The sequence below is a fragment of the Artemia sp. Qi Xiang Cuo genome, chromosome 17 (assembly GCF_049724085.1).
Source record: "Artemia sp. Qi Xiang Cuo chromosome 17, ASM4972408v1, whole genome shotgun sequence".
Classification (NCBI taxonomy): domain Eukaryota; kingdom Metazoa; phylum Arthropoda; class Branchiopoda; order Anostraca; family Artemiidae; genus Artemia; species Artemia sp. Qi Xiang Cuo.
This window is the reverse complement of record NC_142810.1, coordinates 51,407,954-51,432,005: the sequence shown is the minus strand read 5'-3', so window position 1 is coordinate 51,432,005 and position 24,052 is coordinate 51,407,954.

The window sequence follows — 24,052 nt, the reverse complement described above, 5'->3', positions numbered from 1 at the left end:
TTATATGAACATTTGTTGGTGTAGTGGTTAGTACTTAGGACTTTGAATCCTGTGATCTGAGTTCAAATCTCGAGGGACCCTTTTTAAATATGAGTAAACTTCATGAAACTTATATATTTCAAATCAGAATAAAAACCCGATATTTTTTATGTATATATTGATATTAAAATTCCGTTTTTTAGAGTTTCGGTTACTATTGAGCCGAGTCAATCTTACTATACAGTTCACTACCACGAACTGTTTGAAAATTATGTCCTTAAAAGCCTGCTTGGTGCAGCGAATAGTATGTTCGAATCTCACTTCAAAGGTGGGAGGTAGAAATCCTGCCGTAGGCAATTTTTACATATTTGTCAATTAAAAGTCTAAACAAAACTTCTATTAATAACTACTATATGAGATTCTTTACACCGACACAATTTATGATGAACTATATCGATCCTTTATGTAAATCTTTCCTAGAAACAGGGGCGAGGGGCTAGGAGCTCCCCATATTATTAAAACTTGTGAATTATCCCGCCCATACTGCAAGTAATTGAAACATCTGAGAATCTTTCCTGAGAAAAAAGTTCAAAAGAAATTTTATGTCGGGCACAGCTAATTACCAGTATATCAAGCCAACTCAGCCAAAATATAACACAACAAAACTGCTGATATTTATTAGCAGCATCTTTCTAAAAAGCGACAAAATCCAAAGTGCCTTATTTGTTTGCTACTTGCAAACAAATTAGGTCAGTCGAAAATGTTTTCGCCAAAATAATAATAATAATAATAATAATAATTTATTATAAGCCAAAAAAAAACAGGCCATACAGAACAGTATTCTTAATCACACTCCACAAGAAAAATAACATAAATATCAAATTTCACTCATTGATGTCTGCGCTTCATTTACATAATTACATAACTGCCTGATTGATCTTTTTACAGTCGTTTTCAGGATACCCCGGAACACCCATTTAACACCCTCAAAATAATTTTACCTTAATATAGAAATTTGCTGGCACTCGGTGAGAATATTGGCGACATCCTCAATACCTAGGTTACATCTGGGGCAAGAGTAATCCGCATTTGCATCTGGGGCCACCCTATTTCTTTCAAATACTCTTTTTCTATTCTTTAGTGGCAGGCAATTTGCTCGGATCCGAAACAAAGTCCTCAATGTCTCCCCCGGTAATCCTAGTTTAAAATAATATTCGAATCCAAATATGTCTTTTACCTGGGAATAAAACTTTAATGTTCCAGAAGTTTTAACTGCCTGGCTCCACAGTTGGACTTCTTGGTTTTTTTTTCTTTCTAAAATCATAGCCAAAAACGACTCACCCTGATCTGAGGGACCTAGCCCCTCATTCCAAATATATGATAATCCTAATCCATCTAAAACGTTTTTTATTTGATACGGCCACGATCTTTTACGTTTCGACCGTAGCATCTCCAGATAAGCTGCTTTTGCTAACCTATCTTCTGACAGACTTAAAACCTTTAGCCAGTACCGGATCATCTGTGCTAATCTACTCATTCTCAGCGAAAATATACCTAGGTCACCTTTTATAGCCTGATTATGGGTCGTTACGTGAAGACCAATTAATCTCTTAAAGTGTTGCAGCTGAATTGACTCCAATTGTGGTGCCGGGTCATGCCCCCAAAGTTCAGCTCCGTAATGGATAGTAGGCAAAACTTTAGAATTAAAAACATATTTATGCATTTTTAAATCTTTTATACTTGAAAGCCTTGAATTACGTAAAATGGCAGCTGAAACCGCTTTCCCTCTCTTAATCATCTGTTTTACATGCTCTTTCCATCCTCCTTTTGCTGAAAGTGTTACTCGCAAATATTTAAAATTTTCGCTCTCTTTTACTTTTTCGCCTTTATAATAAAATTCTACATTTTGATCATCATTATTCACACGAGTTCCTCTAAATACCACAATCTCAGTCTTTTTAATATTCAACACTAGTTTCTTTCTATCTAAATATTCTTCTAATATACTCAATAATATTTGGAGCTCCTCTGGTGACTTGCCTATCAATACCGCGTCATCAGCAAAAAGCAACAGAGATAACGTCAGGTTCCCTAGTGACAGTGAAGGGGCCCATACCTTTTTAAAATGGTCAACAATATCATTTATATACAACGTGAACAACCTAGGCGAAATACTACTACCCTGTTTTACTCCTTTTCTAATTTCAAACGGTGACGATAATCCCTTCCCTAAAACTTTAACTATACCAAATGTGTTTCTAAACATATCAGCTAGTATCCTAACGAAAAGTCTTGGTAAGCCTATCTTTAACAGTTCAAAGCACAGGAAAGTCCTATCAATACTGTGAAAGGCCTTTTCTATATCTAAAAATACAACGTACAACCCATTCTTCCCTTTTTCATATTTCTCAACAAGAACCTGTAAGACTACGACCCTATCAACAGCCTTATAACCATCTCGAAATCCTGCCAGCTCCTCCTTCAATATCATATAGTTTTCTAACAAATGAGCTAATCTAGCATCTAGTCTTATTTCTAATATTTTGTTAAGACTAGGTACTAAAGATATCGGTCGATAATTACTGTGATCCGCTTGGTCTCCCTTTTTGAATAGCGGCAAAATCAAGGATGTTTTCCACAGCGATGGCCATTCTCCGGAAACCAGAACTGAGTTGAAGATAGCCAAGAAGATGGGCATAAATAAAAGTTGGAATTGTTTCAAGATCATTGTTGGGACTCCATCGCTACCAGGTGCTGATCCACCTTCCATGGCGCTTATGCATTCTTCTATTTCTTCTTCCGATGCGGGTTTTATCAGATCATAATCGTGTTCTTTCAGTGGGAGACTGGTCTCATTCTCTGTATTCGATAATTCGTCGCTGAACCAGCAGTCAAACGAATAGTCTTCATGAACCGCGTCATTGTAGTATGTAGGCCATGTTTTCGGGTCAGGTACTTTTGGCTGAGCTATGGAAAAATCTTTTTTTATCATTCTCCAGAAAGACCGCGTATCACTCTTTTCATAAAACCGGATCAGCTCTTCCTAACCGTTTTGAATAGCCAGTCTCTTCTTCTGTTTTAAAAGGCGTTTATACTCCCGGCGAACATTTTTAAACCTTGTTACTAGTCGAAGCCTATTTTCCTCTATTTCCTCTTCCCATAAAATCTCCATTTCATTAATCAATTCTAATTTTTTTATTCTACATTCCTCATCAAAAAATTCTATATCCTTACAACCTCCTTTATTTCCTAGAACTGGGCCTGCTATTTCATGTAAAATCTCCGTGAACTCTTCTATCAATCTATCATGGTTATTTATCTTCTCTAAATCCCTTAATCTTATAGCTACATCATCCTCTGAAAACGCTTCACTTAATTTAACCTTTTCCTCTGTAGACCATTCCCTCGGTATCTGACGTCTAACATTATTATTATAAATACGACTATCACTTGAAATATCCCTCATTTGGGGAGCACTCCTTGATCTAATTTCTAAAAATACTGGTAGATGGTCTGATCCTACTAGCTTAAGCACATCCACATTAAGGTAATTCGGATCCCAGCGAATATCCACCAAAACATAATCAATTAAACTTGCTTTAGCCCCAAATACGCAGGTAAACTCACCCCGATTATTATCCTTTCCAAATCTTCCATTTCCAATCATCAAACCCGATTCTGCGCATAGTGTCAGCAACCTTCTACCCCATTGATTTATTCTTCTTTTTTTGTCCCTGCTAGCTCTGGGAATTCTGTAGACGGTTGGGACTGCTGACTGAATACCTGGAATTAACACATCATTTAATTCAACTTCATCACTAGTATAAGCATGAAAATCGCCCATTAATATCAATCTATCATTTTCAAAATTAGCTCTTTTTTCATCTAATTCTTTTACCAACAAATTCCACGTATCTTCATTTCGGTACGAGATATTTTGAGGCGGAATATAAATCGATCCTATTACAATACACAGTCCATCCCAACATTCTAATCTAATCCAAATAAGATTTTCAGATTTACTTTTCAGCTTTGTATAACTTTTGAAAGACTCATCTTTTATCAACACTACAATGCCTCCAAAATAACGATTGTTAGAAGCTAACTCTCGCGATACACTTTCCACATTAAAACCTCTTACTTTTGGAGTTTCACTAGGGCAATGCCAGGTTTCAATTAATGCTACAAAGTCAAAATTTGACAAATCACTTTCCACAGAACTTAACTTATTTATTATACCCTGTACATTCCAAGATACAAACTTCAGGGTTTGTGTATGGACTTGTCGATGCTATTGGGCTCCGTAATCACTCGGGGGAAAGCTAACCGGTAATAATCGTCGCCCCTAGGTCTATTAATACCTATGTACTGCCAAGGCTGTTTTTTTTGTGGCTGCCTGAACGGGCGTGTGTTTTGTCTGTAAATTGGTGGCTGATTTCCTTCAGTAACCCGGCTTGTCGATGGCTTCTCATTTCTTTGCCGTACATTTCTAGCGGTGCGACTGTAAGTATTATCAACGGGGCTAATCTCGCTACTTTTACGACCTTTCCCTGTTCCTTTTGTTTTCGGCAAGTTGCTGTTTCTTTCAACTATCGTGTTCGTGTCACTTTCATTACCAGAACAGTCCGACTGATCTGAAGTGAAATTCTGGACTGAACTTTGGTTATTTTCATTCACATTAGCGGGATTTAAACCTCTGATCTCTGAGTTACTCTGTGCTGCATTAGGGGCCCTAATTGGGTGGCTTACCGTCATTTCTTTTATTTTTTGACATTCACGGTCGTATGTGTATGTTTTACCTTCAATGATAAGCCTATCGTCTTTGAGCCGCGCATTTTGGCCTTTTACTAGGGCTTGGGACAGCACTGGCTTAAAATTTTTTCTAGTCTCGCGTTGATGCGTAGTGTAGTCCGGAGCAATCCCTACGCCGTTTTGTTTCAATACAAAATTATTCCTGAGAACCGTATTTCGTATTTCCAATTCATGCCACTTAACTATTACAGGGCCTGATCTCAGGCGGAAAGCATCCTTTATGTCCCTCCGAGAAAGCTGTAGGTTCGGGAGGCACCAGCTAAGAAACTCACAAAGCTCATCCTTCAAACTCGACTGGGATGGACCAGTCACAGGGAAATTGTAAAACACGAGGTTAGAACGCTTTATTTCTGCCTCCAATGCGTCAATTTTCAGTGTAGACTCCCTGAGTTTGTTCCTCATTTCCGCTAGATCGTTTGAAATTTCTGATTTTGTTGTATCTAGCTGTTCACTAAAACTATTCATTTTTGCCTCTATACCGGATAAGCTGTTTGATAGCTGAGGGATCAAATCAAGTTTGAAATTTATTTCACGCATAAACTGAGAAATAGCGTCGGGATCTGACGCATCCGGAAGTTGAGGTGGCTGAACCTGATTCCCCTCCCTTTCTGATTGCATATTCAAAATAATTAAGATTGCCTACCTTAATCTCTGCCAGCAATATTCTCCGGCAGTAGAGTTTATTCGTTGCGTCCCGCTTTAGCCCGGGACACAGATTTGTAGCGCTCTCTTCTTCAGTTGTCAAAGAAATGAATCTTAATCCGGAGACACTGCTATACTGGGGGGCGTGGCTAACTTCTTCCCGTCCTTGCGCACTGAATTGTGTATTAACTGTTTTAAACTAATAGATGTTATCGCTCTGAATGACCGATGAATACTGCATCAAATTTCTGAAATTTGATGAAATTTGATCAAATATGAATCAAATTTCAAGTTACTTTCAGTTAATTTCTGCCTGTTTTCTCTGTTGCCATTCCTTTTGAACACAGGCACATAGAATCTCAAAAAACGCATTCAAAATTTGTTTGTGTCTATTTTTGTTACGTTTTTACGAGTCAGACAAACATTTCAGCGGGGGGGGGGGTTCAAACCCCCTACTCACCCTGGATACGGCCATGACTAGTTTAGATACGCTAATATCTTGTTTGACTAGTTCGACTGTCATGACTTGTTTGTAAAAGTTAAACATTGTGGATACAAGTTCACTATTCCATATCAGGAAGATAAAGAAACGATTATTTATCTGGTGGTAGCTAATTTATCCGAGCCTATTCAGTTTCACTTACGGACAACAAATTGTTACTGTAGAGCGACTTGAACTTCTATCTTCCTTGTCAGGAGGAGAGCTCACTAGCCGCTGCGCTACAGCAACTGGTAATGAGTAAGTAATTATAGGTTTGATGATGTATCTGGACATTCTTCATACAGTCACATCGGCAGGTTTTCTAAATTTAGTACAAAAAATCATACTCTATCAAACAGTTCGTGGTAACGAACTGTATAGTAAGAGCAAATCGTTTCAATAGTAGCCAAATAATATCAATAGATACATCAAAAGAATTTGATTTTTATGCTGATTTATTCAAACAAGAAGCCAACCTATATGAGGCTTTATCTGCAAAGATACGAGTATCAGAAGATACTAGACGGATAATGGTCAAGAATGCTGTAGAAGAAGCGATGCTGATGCTTTAATTGAGTACAACCGTTTGAAAAAAACCTACTGAACAGACCTTCCATTTTGTGAGTTCGCAGCACAGTTTATATAATTATCCAGTATGATCATTCTCTATCTCACCCATTATAGAAACCCGGACCGGGGTGCGAGTGCTCCGGAGAACGTTTTTGCAGATATAAACATAAGCGAAGTAAGATCTTTTCACGGGTAGACAAGTCAGACGCGAAACAATCGGAAATAAGTGGAAACCCGCTATTACGAATAATGCACTTGGTAACCATTTCTCATTGATAGACGCAAACACACTGATCCATAAGTGAAGAAATAAGTGGGAGGAGCTTTTTGTTCACACCGAGAACGAAGACCAGAAATGATCTGCGATAAACTTACTGGATAATTCTATAAACTTTGGTTCGCAGAAAGGCAACTCAAAGGTTCGCCAGTTGAAGTACCCTTATTAACCTAAATTTCTCCGAAAGGATCCGGGTTGCAGCGGTAGCTAGCAACCTAGTAAGAGACGATCACCTCCAATGTCAAGAAATATAAAACCCCCCAACTCCTAAAAAAAGAGTCAGATCAAAACAAAAAGTACACCATTAGAACCGCCTTGTCCGAATCCTCTATAAAGGAAACTTACCTCCCTTTGGCTTGAATAACAAAGAAAATATATTGGCTTGAAAATCAAGAAAATTGACTTTTACCACGTTATTCTCCACAAACGGGATATTTTTTTCTTTCCGCTTTTTCTTTCTGCTCAGCTAGCTGGGCACTGGAAAATCATAGAGAGCTGTATAATAGCTCATTTTAAAGGAAATTGCAACATCTAGTCACTTTTGTATTTAAAAATAAAATACTTTTTAAAGTAGAATCAATTTTGTCAAAAAAATTGCATTTTTGATGTATTTTCATACTGCAGTCTTTTCAAAGATATTTGAATTTTGAAGCAATAAAACAGTCCATGTAATGAACTCTATAGTAATAATAGCTACTTGTCTCAATAGTAACCGAAACTCCTGGAACCAAAATTTTCTTTTTTGGCTTAATCGCTAAAATTATTATGTAAACTGCAAAAATATTTATGATGCCTAATCAGTAATAGTAATTTTTTAATTTAAACAACAAAAATACATGAAAATTCTAAAATTAGTTTTGCTTTTTGTCTCCTGGAAGAAATTTTTTTTTCATCTCAGTTCAAATTTATTATTGTATCCTGTAACCCGTAAAGTACATATCTCCATATTATTGTCTCATAATTGCAATTATTTTAGTTTTCAGTCCAGAATCACTAAACTTATTATTTAAACTGCAAAAATATTTATGGTGTCTAACCAATAATACTAATTTTGTAATTCAAACAAGATAAATACCTGAAAATTTTAAAATTAGTTTTGTTTTATGCTAGGTTTTAGATACTCGACACGGGATTTTGTGTGCTTAATAATTTTAAATCTTGAAAAAATATGGTCTCACGCGAGTGGAAAAAAAGAAAGAATAACCAAAAACAATATCAAAATAGAACAATCCAAATTTCTACTAATAGAAAACTTTACTACACAAAAAATAAAGCTAACATCCTGAAATATAAGAAAAGTTTATTTAAAAGAGATAAAAATGCCACCAAACGCAATAAAGCTCGAGTACGCGTAAGGATTGCTACTAAGATGTCTTGTGATCCAGGATTTAAGAAAATGAAATATGACAGAGCAAAACAGAGGTATCTTACGGATCAGGGGTATCGAGAAGGGAAAATTGATACAGTAAAGAACGATCTCTCGCCAATAGTAACTGATATACAGTGGCGCCAGGGGTAGCTACAAGTACATAAAAGGATCAATAGGGTTCGTCGTAAATGCAGAATATGTAAGTTTCATCAAATATTTCCAGGTTGCAGCGGTAGCTAGCGACCTAGTAAGAGACGATCACGTCCAATGTTAAGAAATATAAAAACCCATAGCTCCTAAAATACAATAAGGAACGAACTGTAACCCATAGTAACTTAAGTATGAAATCAAACGGTTAGTGGTCATAATAAAGAGCTGTGTAATGGCTCATTTTAAAAGAAACTACTGTATATAGAAACCTTTTGTAATTAACAAAATTAATTCTACATTAAAAGACGATCATTGGAATAAAAACTTATTGCATACATTGGACTTAGTTAGCTACTTGATCGTTTGACGTTCGTCTCTTACTATTTCAAAGAAGAAAAAGCCGTAGGCTTTTTCCTGTTTGTAATATATTATAATAAGGAACGAACTGTAACCCATAGTATTATAATATTATAATAAAGATCCAACTCTTGCCTATACTAACTGGTATGGGTCGCTTAACTATAGTGTAGGATTGTAATCTTGATGAATGACGTCATAATCGTAGGTAGTAATCATATATGAAGTATTATATAGTAAAGAACGAGCTCTAAATGATAGTTGTAGCTATAGCTGCAATCAAGTGAAAGACAAACCGAAGCATATAGTAACTAAAAGTTTTAAATATATTTTGGAAAATCATTATAATAAAGAACGACCTCTTGCCTATACTAGATTTTATACGCTACTTAATTATAGTATAGGTTAGTAATTCAATAGATAGCTTGGTACTGGAACATCGTAGAGAGTTGTTCAATGGCTCATTTTAAAGAAAATTAATGGGGTTAAAAACTTCTTGTAATTAAAACAAATTATTTTTATTATTACATAAAGGACCGATATAGTTCATCATATATGGTGTTTGTCAATACGGTTTTTCTTATATAATTATCCATTATTATGTAAAATACAGTAATTTATGGGGGGCTTTAACAAAAAATTTATTTATTAACTGAAACCAGAATAATTCCTGAAAATTTTAAATAAAATAATTATATTTAACTACAAACTGCAAAAATATTTATGGTGTCTGAGCAGTAAATTTAATTTTTTAATTCAAATTAGAATCATAGGCAACTTAACAGCGCTGCCTAAGTAAAGAAGAATGTTTGCACAATGTATTATTTTTTTTATTTTTTGGGGTTTCATGTTAAAGATTGATCAATGGTGTCAAGATCGTAGGTTGTAGCCAAGTCGTCTCTTACTATTCCAATTAAGACAAAGCCTTAGGATTTTTCCTGTTTGTAGCTTCACATTAAACAAATAAAAGATCAGATCAGACCGAGAACAGATCAGATCAGACCGACAACAGTTAGAGTAATTAAATTAAAAAAGTTCGTATTTTCAAACAGTTCGTGGTTATGAAAAGTTTTTATAATAAAGAACGAACTCTTCCCTATACTAACTGGTATAGGCAACTTCACTATAGTTGAGATTACAGTATATATATAAAGGATTGATGTGGTTCATTGTAAATTAAAAAAGGTTTAGAGTTTACAGTAAAGAACGATCTCTCGCCCATAGTAACTGATATACGACTGTACAATCGGAGACTTGAATCCGGGTTGCAGCGGTAGCTAGCAACCTAGTAAGAGACGATCACGTCCAATGTTAATTTATAATAAAGAACGACCTCTTGCCTATACTAAATTTTATACGCCACTTAATTATAGTATAGGCTAGTAATTCAACAGATAGCTTGGCACTGGAACATAGTAGAGAGTTGTTCAATGGCTCATTTAAAGAAAATTAATGGGGTTAAAAACTTCTTGTAATTAAAATAAATTATTTTTATTACATTAAGAAATTTTAATTATGTTCCTTAAGAAATCATCATAAGTTAAAATTTCCCATACAAAATTTGAACTCAAGCCAACTGGGTGAGAGCTATCCCAACCTCTAGACCATAAAGGATTTATTAAAATATCCGATTAATGACGTTTATGTTAAAGAACAAATTATAAACCTAGTTGGCTGTCTGAGTGTTTGAGGATCGTCTCTTACTATTTCCAAAGAAGAAAAAGCCGTAGACTTTTTCCTGTTTGTAATTTTTACATTAAGGAACGAACTGAAATAATAAAAGGAATAATTATATAGACGATTAGTTAATTGTTTACATTAAAACGTGGTAATTGGAATAACAAGCCATTGCATACATTAGACTCAGTGCTATAGTTATAATAAAGAACGACCTCTTGCCTATATTACAATAAAAAACGACCTCTTGCCTATACTAAATACAATAAAGAACGACCTCTTGCCTATACTAAATTACATAGGCCACTTAACTGTAGTATAGGTTAGTAAATTTACAAAATTTACATCAAAAGACGATCACTGAAATAACAAACCATTCCATACATTGGACTTAGTTAGCTACTTGATTGTTTGAGTTTCGTCTCTTACTATTCAAAAGAAGAAAAAGCCGTAGGCTTTTTCCTGTTTGTATTTATAGTTAAAAAACGAACTCAAGTCCAAAGAAACTGAACCCTGTGGTTCATTCATATTATCTTCATTATTTTAGCTAGAATGTAAGTAAACAAGTTTCTTTTTTAAATTTTAAATTGAAAAGATAGTGCTATTAATTCAACATATTAAAAGTTCTCCCCGACGGGGAATCGAACCCCCTTCTCCCAGGTAACAAGTAGGCATGCTTACCATTAGACTATCGAAAACTTATAAAATAAAAGTTACATATAAGATTTGATAATAATTTTTAATCCGGGTTGCAGCGGGTGCTAGCAACCTAGTAAGAGACGATCACGTCCAATGTTAAGAAATACAATCCGGGTTGCAGCGGTAGCTAGCAACCTAGTAAGAGACGATCACCTCCAATGTTAAGAAATATAAAACCCCCCAACTCCTAAAAAAGAGTCAGATCAAAACAAAAAGTACACCATTAGAACCACCTTGTCCGAATCCTCTATAAAGAAAACTTACCGCCCTTTGGCTTGAATAACAAAGAAAATATATTGGCTTGAAAATCAAGAAAATATTATAATAAAGAACGACCTCTTTCCTATACTAAATTTTATAGGCCACTTAACTATAGTATAGGCTAGTACAGTTATCCGGGTTGCAGCGGTAGCTAGCATATAGGATAGTACAGTTATCCGGGTTGCAGCGGTAGCTAGCAACCTAGTAAGAGACGATCACCTCCAATGTAAAGAAATATAAAACCCCTAACTCCTAAAAAAAGAGTCAGATCAAAACAAAAAGTAGACCATTAGAACCACCTTGTCCGAATCCCCTATTAAGGAAATTTACCGCCCTTTGGCTTGAATAACAAAGAAAATATATTGGCTTGAAAATCAAGAAAATTGACTTTTACCACGTTATTCTCCACAAACGGGATATTTTTTTCTTTCCGCTTGATTTTTCTTCTCAGCTAGCTGGGCACTGGAAAATCATAGAGAGCTGTATAATAGTTATAATAAAGAACGACCTCTTGCCTATACTGAATTTTATAGGCCACTTGACTATATTATAGGTCATTACATAATATAATAAAGATCGAACTCTTCCCTATACTAACTTGCATACGCAACTTCACTATAGTTAAGATTACAGTATTTATATTATACATCATTATAGATTATAAAAGGTTCAAATGTTCGAAGATTATAGAGTTAAAAATTTTCCCACACCGGGAATCGAACCCGAGCCTGTTAAGTGAAAGTTAACTATCCTATTACAATAAAGAACGACACCTAGCCCATTTTAACTGAAACATAAATAGGGATTATTTAATTGCTATCCGGGTTGCAGCGGTAGCTAGTAACCTAGTAAGAGACGATCACGTCCAATGTAAAGTTACATAAAGGATCGATGTGGTTCATTATAAATTATAAAAGGTTTAGAGCTTCTAATCTTCGAAGATTATAGAGTTAAAAATTTTCCAATACCGGGAATCGAACCCGGGCCTTCTAGATGAAAGCCAGCTATCCTATCCGCTACACCATATGGGACTATAAAACAGCATGATTTAAGAACCATATGCATATTATAACCTATAAGAGCTATAGTTACATAAAGGCTCGATCATCGAATTTAAGCTGAAACTAAGTAAAGGACAATTATGCCTCCATATATTCACAGTGATGTATCCGGGTTGCAGTGGTAGCTAGCAACCTAGTAAGAGACGATCACATCCAATGTTAAGAAATATAAAAACCCCTAACTCCTAAGAAAAGAGTCAGATCAAAACAAAAATTACACCATTAGAACCTTGTCTGAAACTTCCCTATAGTTAACTTTCTGTCCCTTTGCTTCAATAACAAAGAAAATATATTGGCTTGATTATAATAAAGAACGACCTCTTGCCTATACTAAATTTTATACGCTACTTAATTATAGCATAGATTAGTAATTCCTCAGATAGCTTGGCACTGGAACATCGTAGAGAGTTGTTCAATGGCTCATTTTAAAGGAAATTAATGGGGTTAAAACCTTTTGTATTTATAAAACAAATTATTTTTAAAATAGAATCATTTTTTTTACGAAATTACATTAAAAGAAGATCATTACAATAACAAACCATTGCATACATTGGACTTAGCTAGCTACTTGATTTTTTTAGGTTCGTCTCTTACTATCTCAAAGAAGAAAAAGCCGTAGCGACTTTTTCCTGTTTGTAATGCGGGTTGCAGTGGTAGTTATAACAAAGAACGAAGCAGGGTTGCAGCGGTAGCTAATAACCAGATAAGAGGCGATCACGTCCTATGTATGAAATATAATTACATTAAAAGACGATCATTAGAACTACATTAAGGAACGAAGTGTAATCTATAGTAGCTGAAGTATTCAATCAAACAGTTTGTGGTCATAATAAAGAGCTGTGTAATGGCTCATTTTAAGGGAAATTGCTGTATATAGAAACCTTTTGAAATTAATAAAAATAATATTTAGAATAAAATAAATTTTTACCACATGGTAAAGAACTAACTCTAGGTCATAGTAACTAATTTAATTTTGAAAAGAAGGAATTACGGCAGAAACCTAAATGGTAGTATAAAGTAAGCTACATTTTTTTAAAAGTTATAATAAAGGCCCGATTGTCTACTAATAACCATATATGACGTAATAAGTGACAAGACGTAATATCTAACACCGATTGTGTACTAATAACAATATTTGACGTAATGAGTGACGTGACGTAAAAATTGAGAAATTCAATTTTATTTTATTTTAGTTATCAGTTCAGAATCGCTAAAGTTATGAACTGAAAAAATATTTATGGTATTTGAGCAATAATCATGTTGAAGTTTCATTAAGGATGTCATAATAGTAGGTTGTAGCCAGGTCGTCTCTTACTGTTCGAATTAAGAAAAAGCCATAGGGTCTTTCCTGTTTTAATCAAACAGTTCGTGGTAAAGAACTGTATAGTAAGAGTGGCTCGTCTCAGTAGTAACCAAAACTCTAAAAAACGGAATTTTAATATCATTTGATACGTCAAAAGAATTGGATTTTTATGCTGATTTTAAATATATAAGTATCATCAAGTTTACTCATATCCATTAAAAGTTGGGCCTGAGAAAATTTGCCTTAGTTTAAAAAAAGGGGAAAACATTCCCTAACGCTAATACCCATAACTCCTAAAAAAAGAGTCAGATCAAAACAAAAAGTACATCATTAGAACCGCCTTGTCCGAAACCCCTTTATAGGAAACTTTCTGTCCCTTGGCTTGAACAGCAAGGGAAATATATTTTGGCTTGAAAATCAATAAAAGTGGCAGCTACTACAGCATTATGCCTAAACGGCATCTTTTTTTCTTTCTTCTTTCCTTTTCTTTTCCACAGATAGTTTGGCACTGGAACATCGTAGAGAGTTGTTCAATGGCTCATTTTAATGGAAATTAATTGGGTTAAAAATCTTTTGTAACTAAAATAAATTGTTTCTAAAAGAGTTACAGTAAAGAACGATCTCTCTCCCATAGTAACTGATATGTTACATTAATCCGGGTTGCAGCGGTAGCTAGCAACCTAGTAACAGACGATCACGTCCAATGTTAAGAAATGTAAAAACCCATAGTTCCTAAAAATTCCGGGTTGCAGCGGTAGCTAGCAACCTAGTAAGAGACTACAGTAAAGAACGATCTCTCTCCCATAGTAACTGATATGTTACATTAATCCGGGTTGCAGCGGTAGCTAGCAACCTAGTAAGAGACGATCACGTCCAATGTTAAGAAATGTAAAAGCCCATAGTTCCTAAAAAAGGAGTCAGATCAAAACAAAAAGACCATTAGAACCAAAACAAAAGGACCATTAGAAACACCATTAGAACCGCCTTGTCCGAAACCCCTGTATAGGAAACTTTCTGTCATTTGGCTTGAACAGCAAGGGAAATATATTGGCTTGAAAATCAAGAAAAGTGGCAGCTACTACAACATTCTGCATAAACAGGATATTTTTTTCTTTCTTGTTATCCAGAGATAGCTTTGCACTGGAACATCGTAGAAAGTTGTTCAATGGCTCATTTTAAAGGAAATTAATTGAGTTAAAAACCTTGTGTAACTAAAACAAATTATTTTAAAACAGGATCCGGGTTGCAGCGGTAGCTAGCAACCTAGTAAGAGACGATCACGTCCAATGTTAAGAAATATAAAAACCCATAGCTCCTAAAGCAGGAGTCAGATCAAAACAAAAAGTACACCATTAGAACCGCCTTGTCCGAAACCCCTGTATAGGAAACTTTCGGTCCCTTGGCTTGAACAGCAAGGGAAATATATTGGCTTGAAAATCGAGAAAATTGACTTTAACCACGTTATTCTCCCCAAACGAGATATTTTTTTCTTTTTTTTTTTCTTTTTTGTATCCAGATATAGCTTGGCACTGGAACATCGTAGAGGGTTGTTCAATAGCTCATTTTAAAGGAAATTAATTTGGTTAAAAATCTATAGTAATTAAAATAAATTATTTCTAAAAGAGAATAAATTTTTCCAATAAAAACTGTATTTTTGATGCAGTGACGTCATAATTACTATATAAGAAACGTCAAAACTGTAAATGGTCTCATTCATGAATACATAATGGTTAGATCAAAGCAAGCTACACACAAGTTAAAAAATCAGTACTAAAAAATCAAGAAAAGTGGCAGCTACTACAACATTCTGCCTAAACGGGGTATTTTTTTCTCTTTTCTTTGTTTCCAGTATACTAAAAGGGATTTTTCCACCAAAAACTGCATTTTGATGTCTTTTCACACTGCAGTCTTTCAAACATAATCGTATACCAGCGGTAAGAATTGAACCCACGCCTCTGAAGAGACTGGTGGCTAACACCAGTGCCTTGGACCACTCAGCCAGGCTGCCTCTCATAAATAAATATATATGTGAATTTGGGTTGCAGCAGTAGCTAGCAACCTAGTAATAGACGATCAGTCCAATGCTAAGAAATATAAAAACCCAAAACTCCTAAAAATAGAGTCAGATCAAAACAAAAGTACATCATTAGAAATACCTTGTCTGAAACCCTACTAGATAAATAATGAACGTCATCATAGTTTTATATTAGAGCTATGACGTGAATAGAGTGACGTCATAATTAGTATATAAGGAAAGAAAAAACTGAAAATTCTCTCATTCTTGATTAGAATAATGGTTAGATCAAAGCAGGCTATACGCAAGTTGAAGAAAGAGTACTACACAAACAACACAGATAGTAACTTGAAAAGAAAAAAGCAAAGGTATTCAACCGACCAGGTGTATCGAGAAGTAATAATTGAGAGAGCAAAACAAAGGTATTCAACCGACCAGGCGTATCGAGAAGTAATCAAACAAAACAGCAAGATGTGTTATCACAATGATGAAGATTATAGACATTACAATAAAAAACGATCATTGGAATAACAAAAATTGCATACCTTTGGAATTAGCTACCTACTTGATTATTTGAGACTCGTCTCTTACTATTTAAAAGAAGAAAAAACCGTAGGCTTTTTCCTGTGTGTAATCAGTTTATTATCATAGGCAGCGCGCTAGCACTGCCTGAGTAAAGAACGATGTGGGCACAATGTGTTTTTTTTCCGGGTTGCAGCGATAGCTAGCAACCTAGTAAGAGACGATCACGTCCAATGTTAAGAAATATAAAAACCCATAGTTCCTAACAAAGGAGTCAGATCAAAACAAAAAGTACACCATTAGAACCGCCTTGTCCGAAACCCCTGCATAGGAAACTTTCTGTCCCGTGGCTTGAGCAGCAAGGGAAATATATTGGCTTGAAAATCCAGAAAATTGACTTTAACCACGTTATTCTCCCCAAACGGGATATTTTTTTCTCTTTTCTTTTTTTTTGTTTTCCACAGATATTATAATAAAGATCGAACTCTTGCCTATACTAACTTGCATACGCAACTTCACTATAGTTAATATAGTTAAGATTACAGTATTTATATTATACATCATTATAAATTATAAAAGGTTCAAATATTCGAAGATTATAGAGTTAAAAATTTTCCCATACCGGGAATCGAACCCGAGCCTGTTTTATCCGGGTTGCAGCGGTAGCTAGCAACCTAGTAAGAGACGATCACGTCCAATGTTAAGAAATATAAAAACCCATAGCTCCTAAAAAAGGAGTCAGATCAAAACAAAAAGTACACCATTAGAACCGCCTTGTCCGAAACCCCTGTATAGGAAACTTTCTGTCCCTTGGCTTGAACAGCAAGGGAAATATATTGGCTTGAAAATCAAGAAAATTGACTTTAACCACGTTATTCTCCCCAAACGGGATATTTTTTTCTTTTTTTTTCTTTTTTTTTTCTTTTTTTGTATCCAGAGATAGCTTGGCACTGGAACATCGTAGAGGGTTGTTCAATAGCTCATTTTAAAGGAAATTAATTGGGTTAAAAATCTATAGTAACTAAAATAAATTATTTCTAAAAGAGAATAAATTTTTCCAATAAAAACTGTATTTTTGATGCAGTGACGTCATAATTACTATATAAGAAACGTCAAAACTGTAAATGGTCTCATTCATGAATACATAATCCGGATTGCAGCGGTAGCTAGCAACCTAGTAAGAGACGATCACGTCCAATGTTAAGAAATATAAAAACCCATAGCTCCTAAAAAAGGAGTCAGATCAAAACAAAAAGTACACCATTAGAACCGCCTTGTCCGAAACCCCTGTATAGGAAATATAATAAAGAACGACCTCTTGCCTATACTAAATTTTATACGCCACTTAATTATAGTATAGGTTAGTAATTCAACAGATAGCATGGCACTGGAACATCGTAGAGAGTTGTTCAATGGCTCATTTTAAAGGAAATTAATTGGGTTAAAAACCTTTTGTAATTAAAACAATCCGGGTTGCAGCGGTAGCTAGCAACCTAGTAAGAGACGATCACGTCCAATGTTAAGAAATATAAAAACCCATAGCTCCTAAAGCAGGAGTCAGATCAAAACAAAAAGTACACCATTAGAACCGCCTTGTCCGAAACCCCTGTATAGGAAACTTTCTGTCCCTTGGCTTGAACAGCAAGGGAAATATATTGGCTTGAAAATCGAGAAAATTGACTTTAACCACGTTATTCTCCCCAAACGAGATATTTTTTTCTTTTTTTTTTCTTTTTTTACAGTAAAGAACGATCTCTCTCCCATACTAACTGATATATGGTGGTTCCAGGTGTAGTTACATTTACAGTAATTACATGAAGGATCGATGTGGTTCATTATAAATTATTTTAACTTGCGTGCAGCTTGCTTTGATCTAACCATTATGTATTCATGAATGAGACCATTTGCAGTTTTGACGTTTCTTATATAGTAATTATGACGTCACTGCATCAAAAATACAGTTTTTATTGGAAAAATTTATTCTCTTTTAGAAATAATTTATTTTAGTTACTATAGATTTTTAACCCAATTAGTTTCCTTTAAAATGAGCTATTGAACAACCCTCTACGATGTACCAGTGCCAAGCTATCTGTGGAAAAGAAAAAAGAAAAAAATATCCCGTTTGGGGAGAATAACGTGGTAAAAGTCTATTTTCTTGATTTTCAAGCCAATATATTTTCTTTGTTATTCAAGCCAAAGGGCGGTAAGTTTCCTTTATGGAGGATTTGGACAAGGCGGTTCTAATGGTGTACTTTTTGTTTTGATCTGACTCTTTTTTTAGGAGCTAAGGGTTTTTATATTTCTTAACATTGGAGGTAATCGTCTCTTACTAGGTTGCTAGCTACCGCTGCAACCCGGATATATATCCCTTGCTGTTCAAGCCAAGGGACAGAAAGTTTCCTATACAGGGGTTTCGGACAAGGCGGTTCTAATGGTGTACTTTTTGTTTTGATCTGACTCCTTTGTTAGGAACTATGGGTTTTTATATTTCTTAACATTGGACGTGATCGTCTCTTACTAGGTTGCTAGCTATCGCTGCAACCCGGAAAAAAAACACATTGTGCCCACATCGTTCTTTACTCAGGCAGTGCTAGCGCGCTGCCTATGATAATAAACTGATTACACACAGGAAAAAGTCTACGGCTTTTTCTTCTTTTAAATAGTAAGAGACGAGTCTCTAATAATCAAGTAGCTAGCTAATTCCAAAGGTATGCAATTTTTGTTATTCCAATGATCATTTTTTATTGTAACTAGGTTTCAGCCATCTCTACAGCCATGATACTATTGGAAATTCCGTAATCCCTATTTATGTTTTAGTTAACATGGGCAAGGTGTCGTTCTTTATTGTACACTATACAAGTTTGTATAGGCAAGAGTTCGTTCTTTATTGTACCCGGTGTGGGAATTATTTTTAAACAAAATTAGATGAAATTAATTAGCTAATTTGACATGACATAGTAGGTAACTAAGGGCAAGAGTTCGTTCTTTACTATAACAACCAGGATGACGTCAGTTACAACTTGGAATTCGTTTATGCTATATCATTACAAACAGGAAAAAGCCTACGGCTTTTTCTTCTTTGAAATAGTAAGAGACGAACCACAAGTAACTACCCCTGGAACCACCATATATCAGTTACTATGCATGAGCGATCGTTCTTTACTGTATTTATTTTTAAATACAAAAGTGACTAGATGTTGCAATTTCCTTTAAAATGAGCTATTATACAGCTCTCTATGATTTTCCAGTGCCCAGCTAGCTGAGCAGAAAGAAAAAGCGGAAAGAAAAAAATATCCCGTTTGTGGAGAATAACGTGGTAAAAGTCAATTTTCTTGATTTTCAAGCCAATATATTTTCTTTGTTATTCAAGCCAAAGGGCGGTAAGTTTCCTTTATAGAGGATTCGGACAAGGCGGTTCTAATGGTGTACTTTTTGTTTTGATCTGACTCTGTTTTTAGGAGTTGGGGGGTTTTATATTTCTTGACATTGGAGGTGATCGTCTCTCTACTAGGTTGCTAGCTACCGCTGCAACCCGGATAACTACACCGGGAACCACCATATAATCAGTTTGTATGGGAGAGAGATCGTTCTTTACTGTATACTGAAATCCTTACTGTATTACAAACAGGAAAAAACCTATGGCTTTTTCTTAATTGGAATAGTAAGAGACGACCTGGATAAAAACTTAGATTATGACATCATTGATCAGAAATTTGAACTGAGATGAAAAAAAATTTCTTCCAGGAGACAAAAAGCAAAACTAATTTTAGAATTTTCATGTATTTTTGTTGTTTAAATTAAAAAATTACTATTACTGATTAGGCATCATAAATATTTTTGCAGTTTACATAATAATTTTAGCGATTAAGCCAAAAAGAAAATTTTGGTTCCAGGAGTTTCGGTTACTATTGATACAAGTATCTATTATTAATATAGAGTTCATTACATTTACTGTTTTATTTCTTCAAAATTAAAATATCTTTGAAAATACTGCAGTATGAAAATACATAAAAAATGCAATTTTTTTGACAAAATTGATTCTACTTTAAAAAGTATTTTATTTTTTAAATACAAAAGTGACTAGATGTTGCAATTTCCTTTAAAATGAGCTATTATACAGCTCTCTATGATTTTCCAGTGCCCAGCTAGCTGAGCAGAAAAAAAAAGCGGAAAGAAAAAATATCCCGTTTGTGGAGAATAACGTGGTAAAAGTCAATTTTCTTGATTTTCAAGCCAATATATTTTCTTTGTTATTCAAGCCAAAGGGCGGTAAGTTTCCTTTATAGAGGATTCGGACAAGGCGGTTCTAATGGTGTACTTTTTGTTTTGATCTGACTCTGTTTTTAGGAGTTGTGGGGTTTTATATTTCTTGACATTGGAGGTGATCGTCTCTTACTAGGTTGCTAGCTACAGCTGCAACCCGGATATTACAAACAGGAAAAAACCTATGGCTTTTTCTTAATTGGAATAGTAAGAGACGACCTGGATAAAAACTTAGATTATGACATCATTGATCAGAAATTTGAACTGAGATGAAAAAAAAATTTCTTCCAGGAGACAAAAAGCAAAACTAATTTTAGAATTTTCATGTATTTTTGTTGTTTAAATTAAAAAATTACTATTACTGATTAGGCATCATAAATATTTTTGCAGTTTACATAATAATTTTATCGATTAAGCCAAAAAAGAAATTTTTTGTTCCATTATTTTATGTTTATATTGAGAAAATTATATATTATTTATATTGATTTAATTACATTTACTGTTTTATTGCTTCAAAATTAAAATATCTTTTAAAATACTTCTGTATTAAAATACATCAAAAATGCAATTTTTTTGACAAAATTGATTCTACTTTAAAAAGTATTTTATTTTTAAATACAAAAGTGACTAGATGTTGCAATTTCCTTTAAAATGAGCTATTATACAGCTCTCTATGATTTTCCAGTGCCCAGCTAGCTGAGCAGAAAAAAAAAGCGGAAAGAAAAAAATATCCCGTTTGTGGAGAATAACGTGGTAAAAGTCAATTTTCTTGATTTTCAAGCCAATATATTTTCTTTGTTATTCAAGCCAAAGGGCGGTAAGTTTCCTTTATAGAGGATTCGGACAAGGCGGTTCTAATGGTGTACTTTTTGTTTTGATCTGACTCTGTTTTTAGGAGTTGGGGGGTTTTATATTTCTTGACATTGGAGGTGATCGTCTCTTACTAGGTTGCTAGCTACCGCTGCAACCCGGATAAAAGGTTTAGAGCTTCTTATGTTCGAAGATTATAGAGTTAAAAATTTTCCAATACCGGGAATCGAACCCGGGCCTTCTAGATGAAAGCCAGTTATCCTATCCGCTACACCATATGGGACTATAAAACAGCATGTTTTAAGAACCATATGCATATTATTATTTCATCGTATTTTCCGGGTTGCAGCGGTAGCTAGCAATCTGGGTTGTTATAATAAAGATCGAACTCTTCCCTATACTAACTTGCATAGGCAACTTCACTATATTTAAGATTACAGTATTTATATTATACATCATTATAAATTATAAAAGGTTCAAATGTTAGAAGATTATAGGGTTAAAAATTTTCCCACACCGAGAATCGAACCCGGGCCTGTTAAGTGAAAGTTAACTATCCTAGCCACTAGACCATATGGGACCATAAAGAAGTATGATTTAAGAGCCATGTGCATATTATTATTTCACCATACCAATTATAATAAGGCCAAAACAAAATCGTCGACCTTGCAACCTTACTTTTGAAACATTAGTTAAATCTTCATCAGACTTAAAAAATGTTTTGCTAGTTTTACATGAAAGAACGAACCTTAGCCAATAGTAGCAGAAATAAGAATATCTAGGTTGCAGCGGTAGCTAGCAACCTATTACATAATCTGGGTTTAAGTGGTAGCTAGCAACCTAGTAAGAAACGCAAAATTAAAAGTTGATCATTAGAAGAACAGACAATTGCTTATATTGGACTTAGTTAGCTGCCTGATTCTTTGAGGTTCGTCTCTTACTATTCCAAAGAAGAAAAGGCCGTAGGCTTTTTCCTGTTTGTAATAATACATCCGGGTTGCAGTGGTAGCTAGCAACCTAGTAAGAGACGATCACGTCCAATATAAAGGCTCGATCATCGAATTTAAGCTGAAACTAAGTAAAGGACAATTATGCCTCCATATATTCACAGTGATGTATAAGATTTCCCATTACATCTGTAGACTGTTCCACAGTTGCCGGTCCATACCTTGGAAGCTTTTCACTAAACATGCAACATTTCATGCAACTACTAGATAAATAATGAATGTCGTCATAGTTTTGTTAGAGCTATGAAGTGAATAGAAAAACACGATATTATGTTGTTGTTTTCTGAAGACGTGATGAAATAATATCATTACGACAGAACGTCATGAAATAAAATCATTACGCCATGACGTCATAATTACTATATAAAAAGCGACAAAGTTGTAACTGGTCACATTCATGATTACATAATGGTTAGATCAAAGCAAGCTACACGCAAGTTAAAAAACAGTACTACACAAAAAACAGAGATAGTATCTTGAAAAGAGTTATAATAAAGAACGACCTCTTGCCTATACTAAATTTTATAGGCCACTTAACTATAGTATAGGCTAGTACAGTTATATTTAAGGTCAATATATTACAATTTTTAACTAAAAGACGGTTATTGGTATAAAAACCCAATACATACATTTGATTTAGTTAGCTACTTGATTGTTTGAGGCTAGTCTCTTACTATTTCAAAGAAGAAAAAGCCGTAGGCTTTTTCCTGTTTGTAATCCGGGTTGCAGCGGTAGCTAGCAACCTAGTAAGAGACGATCACGTCCAATCTTAAGAAATATAAAAACCCATAGTTCCTAACAAAGGGAGTCAGATCAAAACAAAAAGTACAACACTAGAACCGCCTTGTCCGATACCCCTGTATAGAAAATCTTCTGTCCCTTGGCTTGAATAGCAAGGGAAATATATTGGCTTGAAAATCAAGAAAAGTGGCGGCTACTACAACAGTCTGCCTAAACGGCATATTTTTTTTTTTTTTTGTATCCAGAGATAGCTTGGCACTGGAACATCGTAGAGGGTTGTTCAATAGCTCATTTTAAAGGAAATTAATTGGGTTAAAAATCTATAGTAACTAAAATAAATTATTTCTAAAAGAGAATAAATTTTTCCACCAAAAACTGCATTTTTGATGTCTTTTCACACTACAGTCTTTCAAACATAATCTTATACCAGCGGTAAGATTTGAACCCACGCCTCCAAAGAGACTGGTGGCTAACACCAGTGCCTTAGACCACTCGGCCAGGCTGCCTCTCATAAATAAATATATATGTGAATTTGGGTTGCAGCAGTAGCTAGCAACCTATACAGTAAAAAACGATCTCTCACCCATAGTAACTGATATATGGTGGTTCCAGGGGTAGTTAACATAAAGGATCGATACTGTAAATGGGGATTTAGCATTTACAATAAGGAACGAACTGAACCCATAGTAACTTAAGTATTAAATCAAACAGTTCATGGTCATAATAAAGAGCTGTGTAATGGCTCATTTTAAAGAAAACTGCTGTATATAGAAACCTCTTGTAATTAACAAACTTAATTATTATTATAAAACAAATTGCTACGACATGGTACAATAAGGATCGAACTGTAGCCCATAGTCGCTGAAATATTAAATCAAACAGTTCATGGTCATAATAAAGAGCTGTCTAATGTTTCATTTTAAAGGTAATTACTTTACATAAGAATCTTTTGTAATTAACAAAAATAATTATTATTATAAAATTAATGGTTACGATATGGTAAATTCTATTAAAGGACGAACCACGGTCCAGAGTAACCAAAAAAAGCATTTAAAAA